This window comes from Agrilus planipennis, unplaced genomic scaffold (assembly GCF_000699045.2).
Source record: "Agrilus planipennis isolate EAB-ADULT unplaced genomic scaffold, Apla_2.0 scaffold202, whole genome shotgun sequence".
NCBI lineage: Eukaryota > Metazoa > Arthropoda > Insecta > Coleoptera > Buprestidae > Agrilus > Agrilus planipennis.
In genome coordinates this window covers 187,650-201,119 of record NW_020438961.1, presented here as the reverse complement: position 1 = coordinate 201,119, position 13,470 = coordinate 187,650, and the positions used below count along the sequence as shown (strand labels likewise).

The 13,470-nt window shown below is 35.4% G+C and overlaps 1 protein-coding gene and 1 pseudogene across 3 annotated transcripts in view; one reads left to right on the top strand and one right to left on the bottom strand.

The window, feature by feature from the left end:
• LOC108738669 (serine-rich adhesin for platelets) overlaps positions 1–13,470 on the top strand; it is a 361,208-nt gene that overhangs the window by 167,087 nt on the left and 180,651 nt on the right. The gene's annotated exons all lie outside the window — the stretch shown is intronic.
• On the bottom strand, positions 7,034–8,184 carry LOC108738670 (annotated as a pseudogene).

Here is a 13,470-nt window from a genome sequence, read left to right as displayed (position 1 = left end):
TAGATTGTAGATTTGTAAATTCGAAGAATATCTAATGAGAGGTTTTGTGCGGAAGTTCCGCAGATATTTTCACATCCGCTTCTGCATTTGGTTCCGCATTTTTATAACGGAAGCTTATCGGAACTTAACATAATCTTACTTGTCATCTTTTTGAAAATCAATATATCGGAACAATAAAACAAGTCATAACTTGGCCGTTTCCAAACACAATTTAAATGGAATTGCTCGTTGCAGAGCTGCATATTGTGCTGGTATCTGCGTCAGTTTTCAGCGACCCCTCTGTAACATTGTGAACGTATTATTATTATCTACCGTTTATGTCTATGAAGTATTAGTGTCGATGCAGCGTTATGGCAGGCAAAATTTTGTTAATAATAATATTATTCCTGTGCAAATAACTTTTTAAATAACGTATTTCCTATGTTGATATTTTCCAAATTCCATTCTCTTATTAGTTTCCAACTTTAATCTAAGAACGTCCACAACTTTCAGCTCTCCCTTACCTAGTTTTCCTATTAATTTTATTTCGAAAATACCAATACAGTTACCGATAGCATTTATTTATTTTGTACAGTATTCGCTCAGTGGTGCAAATTTTAATTTAAAAGTGCAATTTTGAAACCAAGAAAAGTTCCATTTGGGATTATTTTATTGATATTAACGATGCAAGTGCTAAATGCAAAATTTGTAACAAGGTATTCGCGAAAAAAGCTTCTACCACTGCATTAGAATCACCTAAAATCATTACACTTCCGCTTCCGCATCCGCTTCCGTTTATACTTCCGCATTTTATTTAGCTCTGTTACCGCTTCTGCTTCCGTTATATAACGTTTCTGTTGCATCGTTAGTCGAATTCCTGTCGATTAATTGAATTTTAAATAATGGTGTCTGTTTTATTTATTTTGCGCTGCCGCGCCACTTCTTTCTCCTATATGGAGCACACGAATTTTTGGAAGGATTGTAAGTGCAAATAATTTACCTCACTGATGAATAACACGAATAACTGCACTTAGTAATATTTATTTACAAATATACAGTTACTACATATATTGAAGACCCTGAACTTGATGATTACACTGATGTTACTAATTGTTGTCTGTTGTTGTCTTGATTGTTCTTATTTTTATTGTCTCTCTGTTCTTTTTTGATGTCTCTTTGTTCTTTTTCGATATCTGTCTGTTCTTTTTTGATGTCTCTCTCTCTTATTATGAGTGTGTCAGCCTATTTATAACATAATCTCCACCCTGATAGAGGAAGGGGTGAAAGTGCTAACCAACTGGTTTCTAATATTATTTAAGTACTTGAAGATAAAGTATTTTAAAGATATTGTTACCTGCAAAGTTCGATACCCTAAAATTATACCTAAACCACGTACATATAATATTTGTAAAAACCAACAAAATTGAATATTTGAATTTCCAACTTAATGTTTCAAGGAAACGGCAGGTAAATGTACCCTGGTCTGAACAGTGTCAGAAAATCCTCGACCTATAAGGACATAAGGAACACACAATTTCAAAAAGTTTGCTATAAAGTTCTACATATTATGTTAAATGAGCGTTGAGAGGAAAAGGTGTGACAAACGAATGGACTATTAGTTTGGTACGAAACACTGCCAACGTTATTTTCCTCCTAACATGATGAGTAGTCACGGTTGTAACGCTTAGCTTAAAAACAGCTATCACATTACATACATACATTCCAGCAACATAAGCTTCCATTACTGTGTTGCTGCATCAGCGTAGCTCTCTCAACAAATTGCTCGTTGCTCAGAATGTTATACGACTAGGTTTACGAACGTGAAGTGGTGATGTTAGCTATGGTTTTCCCTTTTTTGTTTTAGTTTTAACATCACTCGGATTTTCCGGCAAGCTCGCGAAAATTGTACCTAGTTGTCTACACAAACGCTTTTCGCCTAAAAGGTCGTCTCGCATTTGTCTCCTTACTTTCAACTATTATTACTCTCAAAAACAAAACGTTGACATTTTTCTGGTCAAAGGTCATATTTATAAAAAAACTGACATCATTATCTTCTTAGATTATTTGTCGTAAATTTATGATACAATTACATACAAAAGGACGTGCATGGCAGAAATGTAAAGAAGTTGGTGTTGCGTTCAAAACAAACGATGATCACTGAAATGGCAGCAACAGTGGGTGGGTGTTGATAAATCGCGAATATTTAAGGGTAGTGACACGTAACAAGGCGGAAGTACACCATCGGCGCGCCTGCAACTTCCTTTCTTGTTTGCAATCTGTCTCTAATGGCCCTTTATTCACGCGACATCACGTGCCTTGTTCTTGCACGATCTCCAACTCAAACTTCCCGCTTTTTAAAAACTTTTCCACCTTCCAAATAATTCGCGAAAATTTACATGAAAAAGGACGTAACTGTCGACCGAACAACTGGCCCAATTTCGATTATAAACTCCACTTTGCAAATCCTGCACGATCTTTATTTATACAGGATGTTTAAAAGTGCCTTTCAGCGAAACTTTTTTACATATTTCCAATCATAAATAAAATAGCCATCACTGTTCTCTACAATACCATGTATATTTAAAAAAAATAAATATAAACTCGACACTACAATATTTTAATAATATTAAGCAGTTTATAGTTCATTTATCTGATAATGATTTCTCTTGGTTAAATGCTTGTCGCAGCCAATTTGCATAAATCATTATTTTCATTTCTTTCCTAAAAACAATTTCGATTTCAAAAGCATCTAACTATAACCCAGAGATTACTATCACATATCCGAAATTAGAATCTATCTGAAACCGTATTTAAAAAAAATACAACGTGTAATTATACAACACGCTACTGAAGTGAAACTTCTTCAAACACACAAACATACCGGGATAGGGGTTAAGGAATTGGTTTAATCGTATTATTCGTACATTATGAATTTAAATTTTACACTATACATGCCGGAGTTGCCTGTAACGAACGTTGCATTGAAGCGCGCTCACGGCTCAAGCGATCCCCACTGCGAACTCGACTACGTGGCCGGGTAGAGGGGGGACATCCGTGGCATGATTTCGTTAGATAGCAACTCGCATGAAACGAGCTTATCCTACCGTGCGTAAAGAAGTTTCACTTCAAAAAGAAGTTTCGAATAGATATTAATGAATCTAAATAAGACATGGTATGACAAGTATTCTCGGCCGAGGCGCGCATACCGTTTGCATAGTTTGGATAATTTTCATCATTATTATTTTTATCGTTGCATAAATTGTTTAAATCTGGTCAAAAGGCGTCCTAAGTGAAGTTTAATTTTACAGTTAACGGTGACTTCACAAAACGTAGTGTGATAAAAACTACAAGGCTTCTTGTTTTTTTCTATGATTGAATTATTAAATGATAAGCTAGAAAAAAGTCGAATATTTTCGTATTTGTACTTTCCTGTTACAGTTCCTTCAAAATCGAATATCTGTAACTAAAACATAACACCATCATGGTATTTAGGAGCAACACCACTCACTACACATACCTACACACATACGTGCACTACAAGAATTGTTCGAAATTAGAACCTCATGCTAGAAGACTTCAAGACGTTTACCGGAATTATTTCTGAGTCGCCCAAAACCGCCCGGCATTTGGCGTACTTCATTTGCAGCGATCTTCATGCGGCCGTACAGGAATCTACTGGTCAAGAAACTCACGGCCTGGTCTTGCGGTGTAGGGTGGTACACCATCATATGAAATAACAATGTGATTATCGATTGTAAATTCAATATTTCATCCCACGTAAAGCAACACTTGACTGACTGTAAGTAACACCGTACAGAAAAAAATTAGGCTCTGTAGTACTTTTCTTTTGAAACCACTCACACAAATCTACTAGCGGGTGAAAATCAGTTTCAAGTAAGACTTGCACTCGTAAATGATTGGAATACAGCAACTGTTCCTTTAAAATTTTCCACTTTGCCACATGTGCTGCTACTTCGCGTGTATTATTTGCGGGTTTTCTTCGACAAAATCAAGCATTTGGTCCCCTATAGCGGCGATATGATCTAAACCGTAAATGAGTACCATGTCACATTATTGTAACGACTGTTAGTTATTAATTTATTGAATTGCACATTGATTGACTAAATGCAGGTTTAAACGTTAGAAGAATTGGTCCGTATTAATTTGGAACTGTCTATGGCATATTGACGAGATCAAATGATATCGAAATCGCAATCGACGTCTTATGGCCTCGACAGAATGCTTGTCACCATGAAATTTTAATTCTATTATAAATGCAGTTTGACATGGATCGATGTATTCCCATTTTGTTTAAACTGATATTTTCCAAACAATGCTAAAAGATAATATAAGAACAGAGGCTTTCACGGCCCGAATCCATAGTAGAATGCAGATTCGGGCTATAGGGCCGTGGTCTAAGTGAACCATTCAGTCCAGACGTTTCGTCAGCTACTACGGCTGACATCTTCAGTGGTAGTGCTGCGTTGACAACGTGAACGTAGATTGTATCTCGATGTCTCGACAGCGACTGGGTGTCCCAGTTCACGTTGTCAACGCAGCACTACCACTGAAGATGTCAGCCGTAGTAGCTGACGAAACGTCTGGACTGAATGGTTCACTTAGACCACGGCCCTATAGCCCGAATCTGCATTCTACTAATGCTAAAAGATGTTTAAACGAGAAACTAATTCATGTCATAACTCCATAATCCATGATCTAACTAAAGTTATAGGCGCAGTACAAACGAGTTGAGAACCATATATGGGGATTTTATATTACATGCAATCATCAAAGGGCGGCATCATCTTTTGAAAATTACGACGTGGTTTAGGAAAATTCGTGTAAATACCTTCAGTCGTCCTTTCATATCATAAACAATACAGTAATATAAACTTAATAAATTGATTTTAAAGCTTTTAAAGAAAATACCACAAATGGCGCAGCAAACGCCATCTGTAGTACGATGCTACATTCTAGGATTACGTGCTAGCATCGTACTACAAATGGCGTTTACCGCGCCGTTTGTGGTATTTTCTAAAACGCACTGTTAAGACAGCAGGTAAAAGTTGGCTTGTGTTCTGTCGGAGCTGCCTGCGACGCGCTGATGAGATCCAAAAGGATCGAAATCGCGCTCCGCGTCTGACAGTTTCGACAGAATACGGACCACTTGTTATTATTTTAAAGCTTTTAATTTTGCATTAACAAATATTTGAAATGTTGGTTTAAGACAGTTTTCAGAAAACCAGGTGGCATTTTCAGATAGTAGTAGTTGAAAAAATATATTCCACATACTCACCAAATTATGTATTTTTGCTCGTAAGACAAAAAAAGAAAAAGTACCGACAAAGAAATGTGTGAGTTGTATGTTAAGTAAACATTTTCCTTAACTGTATATTAGTCTTCATGACAAGGCTAAACATCAGCTACCCTGCAGCCACTTTTGAGACCAGCACTCCTTTCAAGACCGCCTAGGCCAAATTAAAATTAGCTAATTATTCTTAATGACTGCGACATAGGCAAATGTGTAATAAGAAAACAGTACATTTATTATCGTCAATCGTTAAACAGAAATACTTCGATTACAGGGAAATAACGGATTGCAACTTAACTTTGTGCTTCCACCAAACTTTTCCTGAACATTAAAAGTGCCACGATTCGCATATGATAATTAAAAATTTAAACCGACTTAGTTCCCTAAATAATTTGTAATTATTAACATGTACATTGTGTTATTCATTAGTAGCTTTTACCCGCAACTATGTTCGCATAGAACGGTCAGAGAATACAATAAAACTGATAATTTTTTGTTTTATCAAATAAGTATGTAATTATTTGGTAATAACTAATTAAAGCGTACATTATCGCCGGCATCCACAAATTTTAAATTTTATTTTCTGGTAAAGTAGCATATTTATGGAGTCGGAACAGGAGAGATAATTTTTAGATTTATCAATATAGAAAACTCTTTTACCTGTATGCATGGATGTATACCTAAATTCCTCTGGTTAATATCCATTTTTTTAATGTTAATTAATTACCCTGTATATGTATACGATTACTATACATATAAATTTTATTTTACATTTGTTAATATGATTATCTTCAATTTTCTCAAATACTAATTTACATAATGTATAAATATATTCGTGCGATTTACTTCTAGGTCGTTATGGCACCATTTTTAGATAGCCCTTACTCTTACTATTCTGACGCAGTACTCCTAATGTTATTTTAACGAGCATTTTCCGAGATATTCATGTTCAATAAGCCTACTCTGTCGTTTGCCTTCTCGTGACAATAATACACTTTTAATAGCAGCACATACATACAACTGACATGAGGGAAAGGTCAAAAACATCGCTTCAAGGTAAATACAATCAACACTGGTGAGAGAAAGAAAATCATTTGATAAAATATGAAAATATTTCCCGGTAAGCAAAATGGAACATGGTCATAAGAAGAGCATTAAGTATTGTAAACATTTTCATTTTTCACAAAGGCTATAGGACGATAAGCATAGTGAATCGGCCCCAGAGGTATATCTGGATAATTTTTTGAGGGTATATTGCTACTAATGAGATACCTTAATCTTGATAATTTTATCTGTCTATTTTTTTATTTGAATAAATTCAAAAAATCAAAGGGAAATGTGAAAATATTTTTTTATCACCTTAACCGATTTGAATGCAATTTAAAGACGTATAGAGATATATAAGGGCTATACTTGGAAAAAAATAACAGCTTAACTATTTGCGAACAGTAATTTAATCTAGATCTACCTCTACCCCTCCTAACTCCTATTTCTGCCTCTAAATGTCTCTGAGAAGACCTTCATGGCTGAGAAGTTGTACTACTAACCTACCTCGCCTATTCCTTATTGACACCCATAGAGTCCTCTGCAATACTTTCTATAAAATTAATAAATTTGAAACTAAAATATAAAGTCTTGATATCTCGTAAACCAAATCGAAATATCCAAAAAATTTTATTTTAGTCTTTTTTGGACTGTTTTACTTACAATTAGATAAATCATCAAATTACAGTGCCCCGAAAATCGTACTCGTGACGATGTTTTAATATCTATATTGTACCCATTTGCTTCAATATTGTCTAACCTTAAAACAAAATTTGAACTCTATTGAATTTATTTAAATTAGCTACGGCAAACATCTCTTTCCCAATAAAGACGTCATCGATGATGATGTAAGTACAAACCCTCATGTTTTTATTATTTATACACTCATAAACCTTCAGCGATACTTCGTATTTGTTTTAAGTTGCAATGGCATTCTCGATAAAAGGCATGAAGGATGCTAGTAATTGCACAGAAATGTAATAGGTATGACGTTTGATTGATGAAGGATTTGATGGATAATATGTAAATATTTAACATTCCTTTATTTAGTTCACAAGTCTTGTCTGACTTTAAATCCAGGACCAGGCGGTTCACTAGTCAATGATGTCAAACCGTCTTTTGGTTCGCAACAATAACGTCCGCATCTTGGCCCTGGAGGCGGCCTTCTACACTTTTTTAAATCACACAAGATCGAGTTCATATCATCAGGGGTCAAATCTTCATAATAGTCGTCATTTATTTGAACCATGGGAGCATTGACGCACGCTCCCAGACATTCCACTTCAGAAAACGTGAAGAGCCTGTCTCGTGTTGTTCCTCCAACGTCTATGCCCAAAGATTCTCTGATGGCACCCATTATTCCGTCAGATCCTCGTAACCAACAGGGTGTTGTCGTGCATACTTGCAAGTGGTAGACGCCTACGGGATTCCTAATGTACATCGTATAGAACGTAGCCACTTCGTAAACCCTCATACGTGGCAAATGTAACAGATCTGCTACCTTGTTCATTGCACTAAGGGGTAGCCAGCCACCTGCTTGTCTCTGAGCTAGATCTAATATTGGCATTAGTGCACCCCGTTTGTGATTTTCCGGATAATTCATGAGAAGAGCACCGATCCGTTCGCAGTTCTTCTCACTGAAATCGAACGGCGTGCAGGGGTTATTGTCCACAGTATCACGATGTACGAATATCGTATCGTGTCTAACATTATTAGAAATATGGAACAATCGATTCAAAATATATCCAGAACGTGATTTCTTTTGGAGTAAACTCTTTAAAAGCATCTCGTAAGATATTATTAGTCGTTTCAAACGTTGATTACTTGACAGAAAAGTGACAAAAATGACATCCAATTATGGCTACAGAATAATTATTCTAGAAATATGTCATAAAATCATAGGCAGATATATTTGATTTACTTACTGCTATTAATTAAACATACTAGGGTCAATTGAAAAGTCCCCGGTCTGACACATAGATGGCGGCACCAGAACTAAATCCATATGATTTTCAGTTAGTTCTAACCTTCAAAAGACGCGTCTATAAATTTGACGGCTGTCGGATCATTAGTTTGTGAATTATAGCATTTTTAGTGAAGCAACTTTTGTTATTGTGAAAAAAATGGATAAAAAGGAATTTCGCGTGTTGATAAAATATTGCTTTTTGAAGGGAAAAAATACAGTTGAAGCAAAAACTTGGCTTGATAACGAATTTCCGGACACTGCCCCAGGAAAATCAACCATCAAGGATTGGTATGCTAAGTTTAGACGTGGTGAAATGAGCACCGAAGACGGTGAACGCAGTGGACGCCCAAAAGAGGCTGTTACGGACGAAAACATTAAAAAAATCCACAAAATGATTTTGAATGACCGTAAATTGAAATTGAATGAAATAGCAGACACTCTACAGATATCAACGGAACGTATACATCACATCATTCACGAATATTTGGGTATGAGAAAGCTCTGTGCAAAGTGGGTGCCGCGCGAGCTCACTTTTGACCAAAAACAACGACGAGTTGATGATTCAGAGCAGTGTTTGAAGATGATCACGCGTAATAAACCCGAGTTTTTGCGTCGATATGTGACAATGGATGAAACATGGCTCCATCATTTCACTCCGAAGTCCAATCGACAGTCATCGGAGTGGACTGCACACGATGAACCCGCTCCAAAGCGTGCAAAAACGCAACAGTCGGCTGGCAAGGTTATGGCGTCTGTATTTTGGGATGCGCGTGGAATAATTTTCATTGACTACCTTGAAAAAGGAAGGACCATCAACAGCGACTATTACATAGCGTTATTGGACCGTTTGAAGGACGAAATCGCCGAGAAACGACCGCATTTGCAGAAAAAGAAAGTCCTGCTTCACCAAGACAATGCACCGTCTCACAAGTCAGTGAAAACGATGGCAAAAATTCATGAATTGGGCTTCGAATTGCTTCCGCATCCACCGTATTCTCCAGATCTGGCCCCCAGCGACTACTTCCTGTTCTCAGATCTCAAAAGAATGCTCGTTGGGAAAAAATTTTCGTCGAATGAAGAGGTGATCGCCGAAACTGAGGCCTATTTTGAAGCAAAGGACAAATCGTACTACAAAAATGGTATCGAAAAGCTGGAGGATCGCTATAATCAGTGTATCACCCTTGAAGGAAATTATGTTGAATAAAAAAAAAGAATTTTGCAAAAAAAATGTGTTTTATTATTTTAGGCCGGGGACTTTTCAATTGACCTGTTATTTTACTGGCATATTCCCGAAAATTAAGCGGCAAAACAATCAGCAAAAGCAGTTGCTTCAAAAATTTATCCGGGCAATGTCATAAACTTTTCGTTGATTCTGGTTTACGATGCATTTTATTTGCGTTGTATGTACTTATTTAAATTACTTCCATAAAGTAAAACTACGTCAAACTAACGTAAAATGGAGTTTATAAATTTAACGACATCATCCATCGTCCAAATATATTCAACAAGCAGCTTAAAATGCTTCGTATACGCTTTCGACCGTAAATTTTACAATAGTTAATATTTATAAACAAAACCGCTTTGAATACGAACATTTTCATTAGGGATATCTCGTTTCGAATAAAGGGATTTAAGAAGATGGTGAAAATAAAAATCCGAAGGGACCGGCCGTTAATACACGTAAATGGAACTGTTCGTTGCTCTCTGAGAGAAAACGATTTACAGAAAAACACAAAACTAAAAACGTTTTAACATGTAATGTATTTATGTGTGTCATTCTCAAATGTTGCATTTTGTGCTCATGAAAATGTTGAAATAATTGTCGGCAGGGCCGTAGCGAGGCCGGTTCAAGCGGTGCGGCGCACCGGGGCCCCCCGCAGTCGAGGGGCCCCTTAGCAGTTTTCTGTTTTCAAAAAATTACTTCTAAAAAAAACTATGCTATTAGAGATGAGCTGAGTCAAACTACGAAATGAACATCATAATTTTTTATTTTACTTTTTTCTATATCAATTTTTTGTCACAATACTCCATATATTTGATCAGGTACGTAGTTACATGGAATGCATACATCTCGAAATCGCGAATACTTCTACATTCATGGTTTCCTTAAATCCGTTGATATAATTATCATTGCTACCATAAAAAATTACTAATTGCTGACCATAAATCTATATCACCCGAAACATCACTATAGAATTCTTTGCACAAACATCAAGTGCCTGCTCTTATTTCTAAAACGTTTTTTTTTCTCGATTTGATAGCAGCAAAATCATCAATAGTTTTATCGAAATTTATTTTTCGGGTTCGCTCATTTTCAATTGACATAATCCATTCAATCTCTCTTGATCCATTGTACTTCGCAAGAAATTTTTGATCAAATTTAATTTTGACAACGATCGTTCTGCTGTCGCGACTGTCGCAGGAATGGTCAAGTACATGAGATACGCAGTATAAACGTCAGGATACTTTGAGATTACTTTGGCGTCACCGTGAGAGGTTATCTGTCAGTGCTGCACCGGGAATCATCTATTCGTGAAATTAAAACATTTTTTTTAATGACATTGTTCTGATCATCAATTTTAAGAAGGGCCCCTTGCGGAATACCGCACCGGGGCCCCGAGCTCATCGCTACAGCCCTGATTGTCAGGTTTTTAAATATAGTATAAGCTCTACACTGTCGTTATTAACAGACATTTTATGACGTTATTCAGAGCTGCCGTTAAATAAAGAGGAGAAAGATCAATATTATTTTACTATTGTAATAGCTAATGTATGTACTGTGGCGATTTATATAGTTTTATTTGTTATAATGTATAGCCATTATATTCTTGTGTGAATATTCTCTAATCTTTCTGAACAATTCTATTTCTGTACTACCTGCTCTCTACCTTTTTTTCTCTGTACAAATAACTTAATTGCCTTCGTACTTTCCTATAATCTCTTAATAACATTTCAACCCTTTGATTAACTGCGTGATATTTATTATTCTAATTTCAATTTTACGATGGGTTTCTTCGGAGCTCTGGGGTCAACGATATTTCCTTCAGTATTTCTTATCTTAAAATTTCCCAAACTACTACACTTCTGATTCGATCCCTCCGTTAAATTTTTATTCTTCTAGCTCCTCCCTTTTAATCTAAGTAGTATTCTAATTTTCAATCCACTATCAGTTCTGACTTATCCTTCTCAATTTCAACTTCCAAATTCTACTTTCTTAAGTTCTAGTTTTCATTTTCCGTACTTCTTTAATTAAAGTTTTATAAAATACCCCAAATGGCGCGGTAAACGCCATCTGTAGTACAATGCTACATTTAGTGGAATTTATTATGCAAGGTCCATTTAAATAGATGGATATCTACTTGCTGAACTGAATCCACGACGTAGCTACGTGATAGACACGTTATCAAAATCGAACAAACAAATTCGAAGTGGTCAGTATTCTGTCAATACTGCCAGACGCGGATCGCGATTTCGATCTTTTTGGATCTCATCAGCGCGTCGCAGACAGTTTCGACAAAACACAGACCAATTTTTACTTGCTGTCTTAACAGCCAAATATATACCCCAAATGGCGCGGTGAACGCCATCGGTAGTACAATGCTACATCTAGTGGAATTAAAGTTTGTTATCGTTTTATTCCCCTTTTTATTATTTCATCACCTCGAACATCGGAACACACAACGAATCCAAAGTATTTTCTCTTACTAGCCATGTTCACAGTTTAAAAGTTTGTGAGCAACTAAGAATACGATAACGTATAGACAAAGCTTAATCATCTAACGATAGTCTAGTCACAGTATAATGATTGCATACAGTAGATTCACGCCTTTGATCTGCCTAAAATAGAAACATCTTTTGCGAATTTCTTAGAATCATCGGTACGTATGATGAAGACAGTCTAGGTAAATATTAACTACAAAGTACTGTTTATTGATTAATAATGACGTATTGTTATCGTTATTTAGAGTGGGTGTGACGCTACATTGAGTGTGAGGACAACAATATACGCCAACCGGTCAAGTAATTTCGACATTTTAGAGAATTTGTCGTTAAATTATAGAGTTTCCACTGTATATGTTGAATTACTTTTTGTTTTGTTTTTTCTATATTAAGATATTATAAAATAAAAATAGAAGATGCCTAAGTACTATAACTTAAGTATAGCGATGTAATTAAATTAAAATTCTTAAGTCTTATCCCATATATACTCACGAAGGTATGCGTCAAGAATGTATTAGATGTGGAAGAAAGCAACGAAGTAATAAGAAGGCAAACCAAATATTCTAGCAAGCACTAATTTTCTATTAATATCCATGGAGACAACACAACTTGGTAATAACTAACAACCACCGCTATTTCACAGTCGACATGTCTCTTTTGCTCGTAGCAGAGATGTAGTAGATATCCATGTCACAAAGATATGCGTCAGCGACATCCCTTAAAATATGTGTGTGATATCATCAGGAAGACGATAATTTATGACAATTAATGTATACGACAAATTGACGTAAATCCTTGTCTTGATAACAAAGTATAAGATAACAAAGCATAATTTATAGGAAGTACATACAATATCTCAATTTGCAAAAAACGTCTGAATTGAAATGGATTTTTTGGGTAAGCCTAATTCTATTCTATTGATAACGGTCATATCAGTTGACAATTTATTTTGTGTGAACTTTTCCTATGTTTCCCTTGATGCTTTATTTTCTTTATTTATAATGCATATTGTAAAATTTAAAATAAATTGAGATATTTATGTATAATAAAGTGCTTTATCACCCCTTTCCGTCATTATTTTTAAAGTTGAATTTGTTTTGTAACAATACAATTTTCATAATTATCTAATATATATATCAATTTGCTTTAATTTTCGAAAATAATTGCAAAGGTGAACTAAACAATAGCGACTATATATTGTGGCAATTTTAAAAAGTATTGATGACATCAGATTCGGGATATGTAGATTCTAAAGCGTCCTGCTATTCTACCTAACATCTAAAAAGGCAGAATTAGAAATAAAAATTGTCGTCTGCCACTATTTTAGTCAAAAAAGTACGAATTAAAAAAAATAAATGAGATATTTGAAACCAGATTTTTTTTTTAATTTTTTTATTACCTGTACCCATTGAAGGCGATTTTCACATAAGTCAGACCTTAATTTTAATCT